This window comes from Podarcis cretensis (genome assembly GCF_951804945.1).
Source record: "Podarcis cretensis genome assembly, chromosome: 3".
Lineage (NCBI taxonomy): Eukaryota > Metazoa > Chordata > Lepidosauria > Squamata > Lacertidae > Podarcis > Podarcis cretensis.
This window is the reverse complement of record NC_137172.1, coordinates 2,932,603-2,944,717: the sequence shown is the minus strand read 5'-3', so window position 1 is coordinate 2,944,717 and position 12,115 is coordinate 2,932,603. Positions and strand designations below refer to the sequence as shown.

Sequence of the window (12,115 nt, the reverse complement as noted above, 5' to 3'; positions counted from 1 at the left end):
GTGGGTGGGAGGGAAGGGGGTGGGCATGGATGACTGGAGACACACACCCCACAAAAATATATATAATGGCGCGGATGATCTGTCATCGTCCCGCACTTACAGTGTCCAATATGGAACCCAACTGATGGAGGGGGGCAGTCAGAATGGCAGACTCGTATAAGGGGGGTGTCAAGGCAGGGTTGTGGGTGGGTGGGGTGGGGGTAAAGAGGAAAGAGATGTAGACTCTAGTGACCCAGGCCACTGAGAGGAAGCAGAGGGAGCGGAGTCACCTCTGGGGTGAGTGTTTTCTTGTGTGTTTTGCCATTATTGTCGATCACCACTGTGAAACGAAACATCCCCATTTCTGAGTTTCCTGCATAATCCTTCGTCCCTGTCGCTTAACTCCCAGGTGTTGCAAGCCTGATGCCATTTAACTGGAGGGACTGAAGAAATGAACCTATGCTGCCAATTCTTGCAGTAGACCAGTATAAAGCAAGCAGCACATGAACGGCACACAAAACACTAAAAAAAACCATTCTACGTTCTAAATCTTATATTAATAATCCAAAAATTGAGAGAGCTATGTACAAGATCTACTACAGAAGCCACAAACAGAAAACTCATTCAGATTGTGTCCAAAAGCAAGATACAGTCTTTAAATGTTCCTTTAGCCAGGCTCCTGTAGAGATCAACGAGGATAAGTTTGATCAAACGAAGTGTTGGTGATCTTCTACATAGCTCTCTCAATTTTTGGATTATTAATATAAGATTTAGAACGTAGAATGGTTTTTTAGTGTTTTGTGTGCCGCTCCTGTGCTGCTTACTTTATACTGGTCATTTAACTGGAGGTGGCTGTGGTTTTGAATGCACAGATCTTTGTTTTTAAATAATAACTTTCTAAAAAATATTTTGCCAGAGATTCGCCTTTTTCAGATACAGACAAAGTTCCCTTGTACCTTCCTGCCCTCCTTGAAATCTGAGCGGATGAGAGGAAACTTCCTAATTGCCATATGAATCCGGAAATTCTTGCAAGGTCACGGTCAAGCTGGGAATTCTTGAGGTGTACAGTTTGATGCCCTGCTCCTTGGGATGATGATGTGAAACTGCTCTGGGCGAAGGGTGAGGCATCAAACTTTATGATGATTAAAATGCAATTAAGACCATCTGATCTGGATGGGACGCCTTCAAGAGAGAGATCAGGTCACCTCCTGGAGAAAGAAGGACAAAAACAATTGGAGCAAAAATAGAGAGAGAAGTTGGTTTATAGGGGCCCTCCAACTTTAGAAGATAAAACCAGCAGAGCTGGTATTAAAGACAGATAAGAATTTTGGGGTATGGAGGAGGACATGCTTAAGCAAATCCTCCAAGTTAAAAATCCCTTGTAAAATCTGATTGATATCCTCTCTCCAGTTGCAGTTCCCTTCCCAGTTAAGAGAGCTGTTCGGTTTAAAGATTTTTAGGGGGACACAGGGAAGCTGGAATGAATTTGGCCTGGTTATTTCCTTTAGAAATTGTCTTCAAGACAGGGTTAAATTGCCCGAAAATGCATGTTGCTGTTGCTGTTGTTGTTGCTGTTGTTGTTGTTGTTGTTTTAAATTGTGACACACTGTTTTTGTCAGCATCGCCCTTGAGCCAGTGTCACCAACTGGACTCATGCACTTCAACCCCGACTGGGCTAGGCGAGCTGGGTAGCACTTCCAGAGCCCACCAGGTCAAAGTGCTGTGGACTCACAGCTTAGAGTTGTGAGCACCGGATTCACTTCCACAATACAGTCGTCGCACAGCAGAGTATGGAAGAGTCTGGCAGTGTATAAACGACTCGGAGAGCAGCTCTGTAGAATATCTCCTTTTATTCTATAACTACAACTATAATACAAAACTATATACAGAGCTAAATAGGTCTAAGCATAAATGAATGCTGCACTGAGTGTCTGCAGCTGCTCTTAGCAGCAACCTTATCTCTACACACGATCTCTAACACTCAGTCTCTCTCTCTCTCTCTCTCCGACACACTGACTGACTGAGTGACTTGGTGATGGAGCTGAATAAGTAGAAAGCAGAACACTGCTCCTCCTCTCTGGAGAATCAGCAGACTCGTCAGGAGATTCTTGGATATGGGAGGGGTGAAATCTCCTCAGTTTTGATTGTAGAAAATCAGCTCTGGGAAGGGATGATTTAGAGCCAAGAAATGGTGAGGGTTTGTGTGTGTGTGTGTGTGTGTGTGTGTGTGTGTGTGTGTGTGTGCTTGTGTGTTCTGTGTTTAACCCTTTCACTGCTTACCATTTCCCGCTCCAAACTGTCCCTGCACTGTCTCCCTTTTTCCCCGTCCTCCATGAGGTTTCCAATGTCTGTCCACCAGCAAACCAGAGGGTGTCAGGATGCAGCATTTGGAGGGTGTGCAGCCGTCATACACTCTCCAAGAGTGGCACCCTGTCATCTTCTGAAATGTGGCTAGGGATTCTGAAGCACGCGACCTGTTGGACTGCGGGCTGCGTAAGCCCACCCCCAGACGTCTGCACACCTTGGGTGCTTTTGCTGATGAGCCAGTCCTGTTCACACAGGTCCCTTTTTTTGCCAATTTCGCTCAGCTGAGATGAACAGTTACAGGCCAGCAAAGGCCGACTGTGGCTGCTTTTCTGTTCTGGGGTGTTCATTGCAAGTTGCTTGGGGATGGCACCATATCTTGCAGTGCTCTGGCTCATGTGAAGTAATGGTAAGGAATGAGTGTGTCTGCATGCATGCGCAGAGTGCACTTTCCCATTGTCCCTTGATGGAGACTGAAGCAGAGTACCTCCAAATGACAAGGAGGATTCCAAAATACGAAACACATGATACAAACTTGAGGCGTGGTAGGGATTTGCAAGCTTCTGAGCACCACACATCTCTTCATCTGCCAAAGCCAGGGCCACCTCGCGTGATCCAGGAGGCAAATGGGATTTCTTTGTCTGCCAGCATCACTGCCATACCACATGCAGAAACCATGTTTGCCTCATGCTACTTGTTCGCACCTCAATATTGAAAACATGTTAAACCGAAGCTGTATGAAGGGACCCCAGCTTAGCTTGCTTTAGCCTGGAAGGGAGAAGACGGAGAGGTGACATTAAGAGCCATCTTCCAGTATCTGAAAAGCTGTCACGTGGAAGAGGGAGAAAGTTTGTTTTCTGCTGCTCTGCAGGGAAGGGACGTGGATTCAAATCACAAGGAAGGAAACTCCGACCAACTCTTAGGAAGAACTTCGTGGTGGTAAGAGCTGGTCGGCAGTGGACTCTTCCTTCACTGAAGGTTTTTAAAGAGAGGTTAGATGGCCATCTTTCAGGGATGCTTTTGTTGCAATTTCTGGATTTCAGGGGGTTGGACTAAATGACCTTTGGGTATACCTTCCGTCTCTGCAGTTCTGTGATTCTATGAAACGGCAGAATCCCTGGGTGCAGTGGCGTAGCGTGGGGGGTGCAGGGGGGCTGGCCGCACCGGGCGCAACATCTGGGGGGGGGCGCTCACACTCGCAGCTCTCTGCCCCTACTAAAATCCACAGGTTAGGGGCGCAAATTACTTGCCTTGCCCCGGGTGCTGACAACCCACGCTACGCCACTGCCTGGGTGCCCCTCAAGAAAACAGGAAAAGCAGAAAGAAAGCTAAGCAAGCAAAACAGGACTGGGGGAACAAAAGGACGGGGGTCTCTTTTGGCAAGCAGAAAGACGAAGAGAGGAATTTCAGGAGGTTTCTAACTTCTTGCTGCAAAGCTCTATCCTGTATTGATCGCAAAACTCCGCTGGGGCCCTTGGCTACCCGACATCCGGTTGAGGTATTTAGGCTATTGATTAAATAAGGAGGGGCAGAGTGAGAATGGCATCTCTGGGGATTGCTATGAGGAGAGCCATCCATCACCTGGAAACATTGATCCAAGAGCAGAGGGGGAAGGGAAAGAACTCTTTGAAGCAGTTCTGGTTGTGGCAAGAGGCTGTCCTCAACTTTTGTACACAATGGATGTAAATAAAACTGTTGGCATTTCTTTCTGACCATTGGGCAAAGGGTTTGTTTTCCTGAGTGGTGGTGTTATTATATCTGTATATATCCTGCCAGACCAGGACTCAAGGTAGATTATTCAAATTAAAAGAAGACAGATAAAATACAGAAAGCTAAAAATATATATACACAAGATAATCATTGATTAAAAAAGAGGCTGTAATAGAATTTTAAATATTTTAAAAGTCTGTTAGTAAAATCAGCAAAGAACTATTAAAAGCCCTTAAAAAAAATAATAATCAGTCAGCTCCCAAAGGTCTGGTGGAATAAAATTGTCTTCACCTGCTGGTAGAATGACAGCAAGAAGGGAGCCGGTCCATCTTCACTAGGAATGGAGTTCCAAAGTTGCCTGGAAGCAGCCACCACCAAGAAGGCCCTTTCCTGCATCCCCAGACATCCCTGGGAGGGTGGTGGGACTGAGAGATGAGTGTTGTGATGTCTGCATTGGAAGGCACACAGATGTATTTGAGGGGGGACAAATTCTTTAGGGTGCGGGTTACTTTAGTGGGGTTGGGATTCAAATGTAAATTCCTCATTGACACACCCCGCTTTTCCAGATCGTGTGAGTTGCCCATTGCAGCTTCCATTTGCACTTGAAGAGCAATCAACACTTTCCTTAAAATGAAAATAAAATAAAAAATGCAACAGACAACATAAGATTATTTACCAAAGCAGAGCAAGAGACTTGGGGCGGGGGGGGGGGCGGGGGGGCAGGAGACAAAGGTGTGTCAGAACCAACAAGCATTTTCAAATGCAAGATTTCAAACCCTGCTAGCTCTCTCCTTCTCTATGAATTGGTCTCACCCTGTTTTAAAGACATCCATCCTGTGGGAGTGAGCACCATGATTTAACTGTGGTGTCCAACAAGGTAAAGGTAAAGGGACCCCTGACCATTAGGTCCAGTCGTGACCAACTCTGGGGTTGTGGCGCTCATCTTGCTTTACTGGCTGAGGGAGCTGGCATACAGCTTCCGGGTCATGTGGCCAGCATGACTAAGCCACTTCTGGCGAACAAGAGCAGCGCACGGAAACGCCGTTTACCTTCCCACTGGAGCGGTACCTATTTATCTACTTGCACTTTGTACTTTCGAACTGCTAGGTTGGCAGGAGCAGGGACTGAGCAACGGGAGCTCACCCCATCACGGGGATTCGAACCACCGACCTTCTGATCAGCAAGTCCTAGGCTCTGTGGTTTAACCCACAGCGCCACCTGTGTCCCGTTGAACAAGGTAGATGCTGTCATTTAAGATGTATCGTTACACAGCCAGGACATTATTATGTCCAAACTGGGCAGGAGAAGAAAGGGACATTTTGCTCCTCCAGCTGGGAAAAAGGCTGTTGTATTTATAGGGACTGTGAACGACGAGATTTGCTTAGCCAGCAAACAATGGAACATGCAGAAGGGAAAGGAGGAGCCAAACATTCCTCCTGGAGTCAAGGTCTCCGAGCTTAGAATTCCAACCTTGGAAACAGCCCTGCAGACTTTCCCCCTGAAAACCAATGTGGAAAAAGAAGCCCCAATGCGCAGTCGTTACACAGTCCAAATATTTTTTTCAGGAAAAAGCCCCACTTCGCCCAAATCACTAAAAGTGAAGAGAGTGTTTGGCCAAACCCTAGAGATCCCTTTCAATATGGCTGTCCGTGGACTATGCATCTCTTCCCCCGTGCATACCAAGAGGATTAAAATATATTGCTAGAATTAGAACAGGGAATTGCAAAGGCAAAAAAAAGCAAAGAGGAAACCAGTTCACAGTGCCCACATCCCAACACCCCTGAGCCAACAGAGGAAGGGCTTCTGGTAAAGGAACAGAGCTCAGCTTGGAACACAGAAGGTCTGAGATTTGATCCTTAGCATCTTTGGGGAGGGCCGTGAGAATCCCTGCTTGAAACCCTGGAAACATCACTGGCAGTCAGCATGGGAAGTACTAAGACACATGGACCTCAAGTCAACTTCCTATGCTCCTATCAGTGGCGTAGCGTGGGTTGTCACCACCCGGGGCAAGGCAAGTAATTTGAGCCCCCTAACCCATGGATTTTAGTAGGGGCAGAGAGCTGCGAGTGCGAGTGCACCCCCCAGATGTTGCGCCCGGTGCGGCCGGCCCCCCCTGCACCCCCATGCTACACCACTGGCTCCTATGCTAGAGTTTTGCAATGCCCTGCAAGAACTTTGGATATTGGTATTTGTTGTTCGGGGACGCAGGTGGCGCTGTGGGTTAAAGCCTCAGCGCCTAGGACTTGCCGATCGAAAGGTCGGCGGTTCGAATCCCTGCGGCGGGGTGTGCTCCCGCTGCTCGGTCCCAGCGCCTGCCAACCTAGCAGTTCGAAAGCACCTCCGGGTGCAAGTAGATAAATAGGGACCGCTTACCAGCAGGAAGGTAAACGGCGTTTCCGTGTGCGGCTCTGGCTCGCCAGAGCAGCGATGTCACGCTGGCCACGTGACCCGGAAGTGTCTCCGGACAGCGCTGGCCCTGGCCTCTTAAGTGAGATGGGCGCACAACCCCAGAGTCTGTCAAGACTGGCCCGTACGGGCAGGGGTACCTTTACCTTTACCTTTATTTGTTGTTCAGCCACAGGGATGAACACACCTGTCAATTTAGGTCCCTCTTGCTTTTCTGGTTTTCCAGTCTTTCAGTTCAGAACTCTCAATTTCTGCATCAGTTTGCGATTATTATTTTCTAAAAGGCCCTCATGAAAATTCATTGTATATAACACATGTATTTCCATACGCAATTTACTCTAACAAGGTATACGTACATATGTTGCTTTCACTAACATAAGCATACTTCCCAGCTAAGAAATGCATCTTGGTACAGTCATACCTCGGGTTGCGAATGCTGTGGGCTGCGCATTTTCGGTTTACAGACCGTGCTGAAACCGGAAGTACTGGAATGGGTTACTTCCAGGTTTCGGCGCTTGCGCATGCACAGAAGTGCTGAATCGCATCATGCACGTGCGCAGGTGCAGTGCTGTAGGTTGTGAACACTGTGGGTGCCTCCCGCATGGATCACGTTCGCAACCCAAGGTTCCACTGTACACTTGAATCGGTTGGAGAATAGCAATGCAAAATTCAGAGAAGTGTGGATTTTGAAAGATAGCTGTGTTTTGGTCCATTGAGGCTGAATCGGGCAGGTTCACATGAACACCTGAGTTCACATTAACACTTGAACCAAGCTGAATTCCCCGTCCCCCTGCAGCCCTGTTCCTGCTCAAAAGATCTCTTTCCCTCTCTGCTGCAAAACCCAAATTTGCGCTGAGGGATGCTGAGCGGCAAGATGCAGTAAACAAAGCGGAAGATGCTCAGATCAAACCTGATTGGCCTATGGCTGTTGCTTAGCAATGGCTGATAGCCTGGATACCTGAGGGCTGAAGCAGCAGGGAGATGGACTGGAGATGCAGGGAAGGAATGCAGTTCTATGACCAAAGAACTGGTTTTATATTTTTATAATACACAAACAAACAGGGCCAGATTTAGGTTTGATGAGGCCCTAAGCTACTGAATGTAATGGGGCCCTTTATATGTCCAGCTGTCCTTTGTCAACAACAAATTGTCACTGTTTTTTTGTGTTGAATATATGCTATATGGTAATTTATGGACCTAATAGGTCTCTAAAGCCACTTGTACATGTTGCCCTGCAACCAGTCCATGCAGAATGTAGGCACCCTTAAAAGACGCCTGCTTCTTGGGAGAAAAGCAATGACAAACCTAGACAGCATCTTAAAAAGCAGAGACATCACCTTGCCGACAAAGGTCCGTATTGTTCAAGCTATGGTTTTCCCAGTAGTGATGTATGGAAGAGAGAGCTGGACCATAAAGAAGGCTGATCGCCGAAGAATTGATGCTTTTGAATTCTGGTGCTGGAGGAGACTCTTGAGAGTCCCATGGACTGCAAGAAGATCAACCCTATCCATTCTTAAGGAAATCAGCCCTGAGTGCTCACTGGAAGGACAGATCCTGAAGCTGAGGCTCCAAGACTTTGGCCACCTCATGAGAAGAGAAGACTCCCTGGAAAAGACCCTGATGTTGGGAAAGATGGAGAGCACAAGGAGAAGGGGACGACAGAGGACGAGATGGTGGGACAGTGTTCTCAAAGCTACCAGCATGAGTTTGACCAAAGTGTGGGAGGCAGTGGAAGACAGGAGTGCCTGGCGTGCTCTGGTCCAGGGGGTCACGAAGAGTCGGAAACGACTAAATGACTAAACAACAACAACAAAATTGTCCACACCTGGAAGCACACTGCGAATCAGCATGTTCAACTTTAAGGGCAGCGTACTACTTCCCTGTTTATCTCTGCCACCGCTTTCCTGTGTCAAATTTTAGATTGTAAAGTCCTGCTGGCAGGGACCTGTATAGTCCAGTCACATATATCTCTTTAGCAGTGTTTCTCAACCAGGGGCTATATGGCTCCCTGCCCCCTCCGATATTCCAAGGGGGCTGCAGGTGAAATTATATACTTATAATATGACTATAAAAATTATAAATAAAAGATGTTCTATTTACAAACAAAATAGCTACCTTTCTACTGGTAGGACAGGGGGGTACAGGAAGGAAACAAGGTGGTTTGGGGGCCATGGTTGGAAAAAGGTTGAGAAACACTGTTCTAAAGCAGGGGTAGGCAACCTAAGGCCTGGGGGCCGGATCTGGCCCAATCACCTTCTAAATCCGGCCTGTGGACGGTCCGGGAATCAGCGTGTTTTTACATGGGTAGAATGTGTCCTTTTATTTAAAACACATCTCTGGGTTATTTGTGGGGCATAGGAATTTGTTCACCCCCCAAAAAAAATATAGTCTGGCCCACCACATGGTCTGAGGGACAGTGGACTGGCCCACGGCTGAAAAAGGTTGTTGACCCCTGTTCTAAAACAGGGGTCCCCAAACTAAGGCCCGTGGGCCAGATAAGACCCGAGGAACTTGTTTATCTGGCCCGCGGTGACCCCTGCTGCCCACTGCTGCTGCCCGATCTTACCAGCGCTGCACGGCTGCCCACTTCTGGGTTGGAGGAGCACCAGAAATAGCTTGTGTGCATGCCCAAGTGTCATTTGCGCATGTGCAAGCGTTATTCCTTGTGCACATCCGGGTCGGAGGAGACCCGTACACATGCGCACAAGCTATTTCTGGTAGTCCTCCAACCCGGAAGTGCGCTGGAAATAGCGTGTGCGCACGTGTATGGGCATGCGCTCCCCCGACCTCCGGCCCGCCATGCGATTGGTGCTGGAGACACCGGCCCGAGGTGCGGTAAGTTTGCTGACCCCTGTTCTAAAGCATCACTCATCCTTCCATTCATACATCTTTCTACCTAATATACCAGCAGGTGGCAATATAATCCAATAGGTGATCCAGTTTTGTGATGAAATTTGGGACATACCCAGACCGTCTCAAAATTCATGCTGCACTTTTCCATTCCTCATTTTTTTGGGCTATGAACCACAAGGCATTTCCACAGTCCGGAGTGACATCTTGATTTTCCCAGAATGGAAACCTGCTTTTCTCCTCTACGTTGAAGGGGCCCGGCATGCACCACGCACCATGATGTGATGCGCGTAATTCATTGTGCATCACAGCTTCAGTGGCTGGCTCCTCCAGAGTGCTTGGCCTCCTTCAGACAACATGATGTTGCATGCACATCCCCCATCCCCTCAGTCTTGGGGGGGGGGGTCAACCTGACGCCTCTGCTCACCAATTTCATATGGAATCTGGGAGGTTCAGATTTGTTCCTGGATCCTTTGTAAAAGCAACTTTGGGGGACCTGCCTTTTGGCTAAAATGAATGAGGGGCGCTCTCAGGTCCCTGGATTAGGGCAGTGTGCATTGAGTTAGGGTTACCAGACATCCCTGGTTTCTGGGGACAGTCCCCGGATTTGAAAATCTGACCCCGGACAAATTCCGTCCCTGGAATGTCCCCAAATTTGCAAATCTGTCCCCGGGAAACGTGGCACCCACTGCCATGGCACCCACCATTTTTCTTCTCCAGAAGTCCCCATATGATGTTTCGCACACAAGAAACATCATATGGGGACTTCCAGCGAGGAAAAATGGCGGGCACCACGGCAGCGAGCAGCTCCTGAAGCCAGCCAGAGCCAACTGTGCTACCAGGCTGGCTCCGGGCTGCTGACTGCCGCCGCCACTGCCAAAGGGGAACTCGGGACGTCTAGTGCTACAGGTCTCCTGGCCCTTCCCCCTTTGTTTTGACTGATTGGGGGAGGCTCGGGAGTCATGGGCGGGCGGTGCGCCATTGCCCAGGAGGGGCGCAAGGTGCACAGCTTCTACCGGGCAAGGTGCAAATCCTTTATTTCGCACGCTGTGAAACATAAATGCACAGAGTTGTTTTTTTTTAAAAAAAAACTGGGCAATGGCACACCGCCCATTGAGCCTCCCCCGATCTGTCAAAACAAAGGGGAAAGGGGGCAGGAGATTGGGGAAGGCTCGGGAGTCACGGGAGGGCAGCGCGCCATTGCCCAGTTTTTTAAAAACTCTGTGCAATTATGTTTCGCAGGGTTCAGAAGAAGGGCTTTGCACCTTTATACAATATGCATGTGTGCTTGGGCCCAGGGTCTTTTGCCTCACCATCCCCACCACTGATGCCCTGTTGCTACTCAGCTTCCAAAAAAAAAAAAAAAAGGGGGGGGGTCCCTGGATTCATTGAAAAAAATCTGGTAACCATACATTGAGCGCTTGTGGGATGTAAAATAAGCTGTCAAAAACAACATTTCCTGTTTGTCTAGAGTGGAGACAGACAGAGGGATGTTGGTCCAGCCAGTCAAACTTCCTGTCACACCTGGTCTGCAGGTGACCAGGTAGGTGGGCATGACCCTTCCAGACCCTACAAAAGGTCCAGACACGCAGCCACCTTCCTCTCTTTTGATGCCTTTTCTTCTCTCAGCCGGCAGCATGTGGGATCAGTTCCCATATGGGATGAACTCAAACCCTCTTCTGTAACTCTAAGCTAAAGCCTCTTTGCCTTTAGGGATCCAACTGTGAACTGAATGTGAGTAAACTTCTTACAACTTTTAAAAGAAGACTGTTGCGTCTTTATTCTTTTAGGTGGGAATCCAAGGGGTGTTACCAGGAATAATAGAACTTAAGATACTCAAATCTGCAACTAGCTTCCTGCTGTGTAAAAAGGGGGATGTACTCTGCTGCATGAATAAACTCACGAGCGTGAGTTAGGTAGGATAATATTTAATCAATATATCTTCTCCTGCTACCCACAACATTCCCACAGATCTGTGGTGCTTGTGGTGCAGGCCAGGTTCCCTGTGAAATCTGGCCATAAGCAGGCTGTTTATCCCATGCAAAGGTTCTTCAAAACACATAAAATGTTTATTCAGGTAAGATTTGGACAAAGCTTTGACATCAGCTCTACAATTCTTCCACGCTGATCTCCCCACCACAAAATATTTACTTGGCATCCCTTGCAAGCCTATCCTCTTTCTGACACATCTACTCCCAAACCCCACTCTGAGGTCTTTTGCCAGTGAGCAGTTGGTTGGCAAGACCACTTTGGAGAAGTTGTGTGATCTTATGGGAGATAGATTCCGACCACAGACCTGGCTGTATAAATTGCACCTCCTGGTCCAGATCTCTGTTGCGGATGATGCTCTCAGCTCCCTCAAGCTTTTCTGAAGTTGCCCCGGCAGCTATGATTTTGCAGCCAATCCCACCCCCGCACCCCCGACTCCAAACCGAAGGGTCCCTTCCACAGTGGGCAGAATCGGGGCATGGATAATATTCCAGCTTCTGCTTTCAAGAATTCTGAAAATACAAGTCTCTCATTTTTCAGTTAACCCATTCCAAGGAAGGACTGAGTCTTTGCACAAAAACCACCTCTAGCACCAGGTCGGGAAAGCAAAAAGGCCCTTTCCCCCATTTTAAAGATCTTGAGGGTTTTGTTTTTACAAATCAAAGGTAAAGGTAAAGGGACCCCTGACCATTAGGTCCAGTTGTGGCCGACTCTGGGGTTGCGGCGCTCATCTTGCTTTACTGGCTGAGGGAGCTGGCATACAGCTTCCGGGTCATGTGGCCAGCATGACTAAGCCGCTTCTGGCGAACCAGAGCAGCGCACGGAAACGCCGTTTACCTTCCCACCGGAGCAGGACCTATTTATCTACTTGCACTTT

At 48.3% G+C, this 12,115-nt stretch overlaps 1 long non-coding RNA gene across 1 annotated transcript; it reads left to right on the top strand.

Annotated features, from left to right (window-relative positions):
• The first annotated feature begins 4 nt into the window (after window positions 1-4).
• Window positions 5-3,995, top strand: LOC307211995. The gene is made up of 3 exons (XR_013836701.1): window positions 5-1,564; window positions 2,118-3,414; window positions 3,595-3,995. It is a non-coding gene; the product is annotated as an uncharacterized lncRNA (long non-coding RNA).
• The last annotated feature ends 8,120 nt before the right edge of the window (window positions 3,996-12,115 follow it).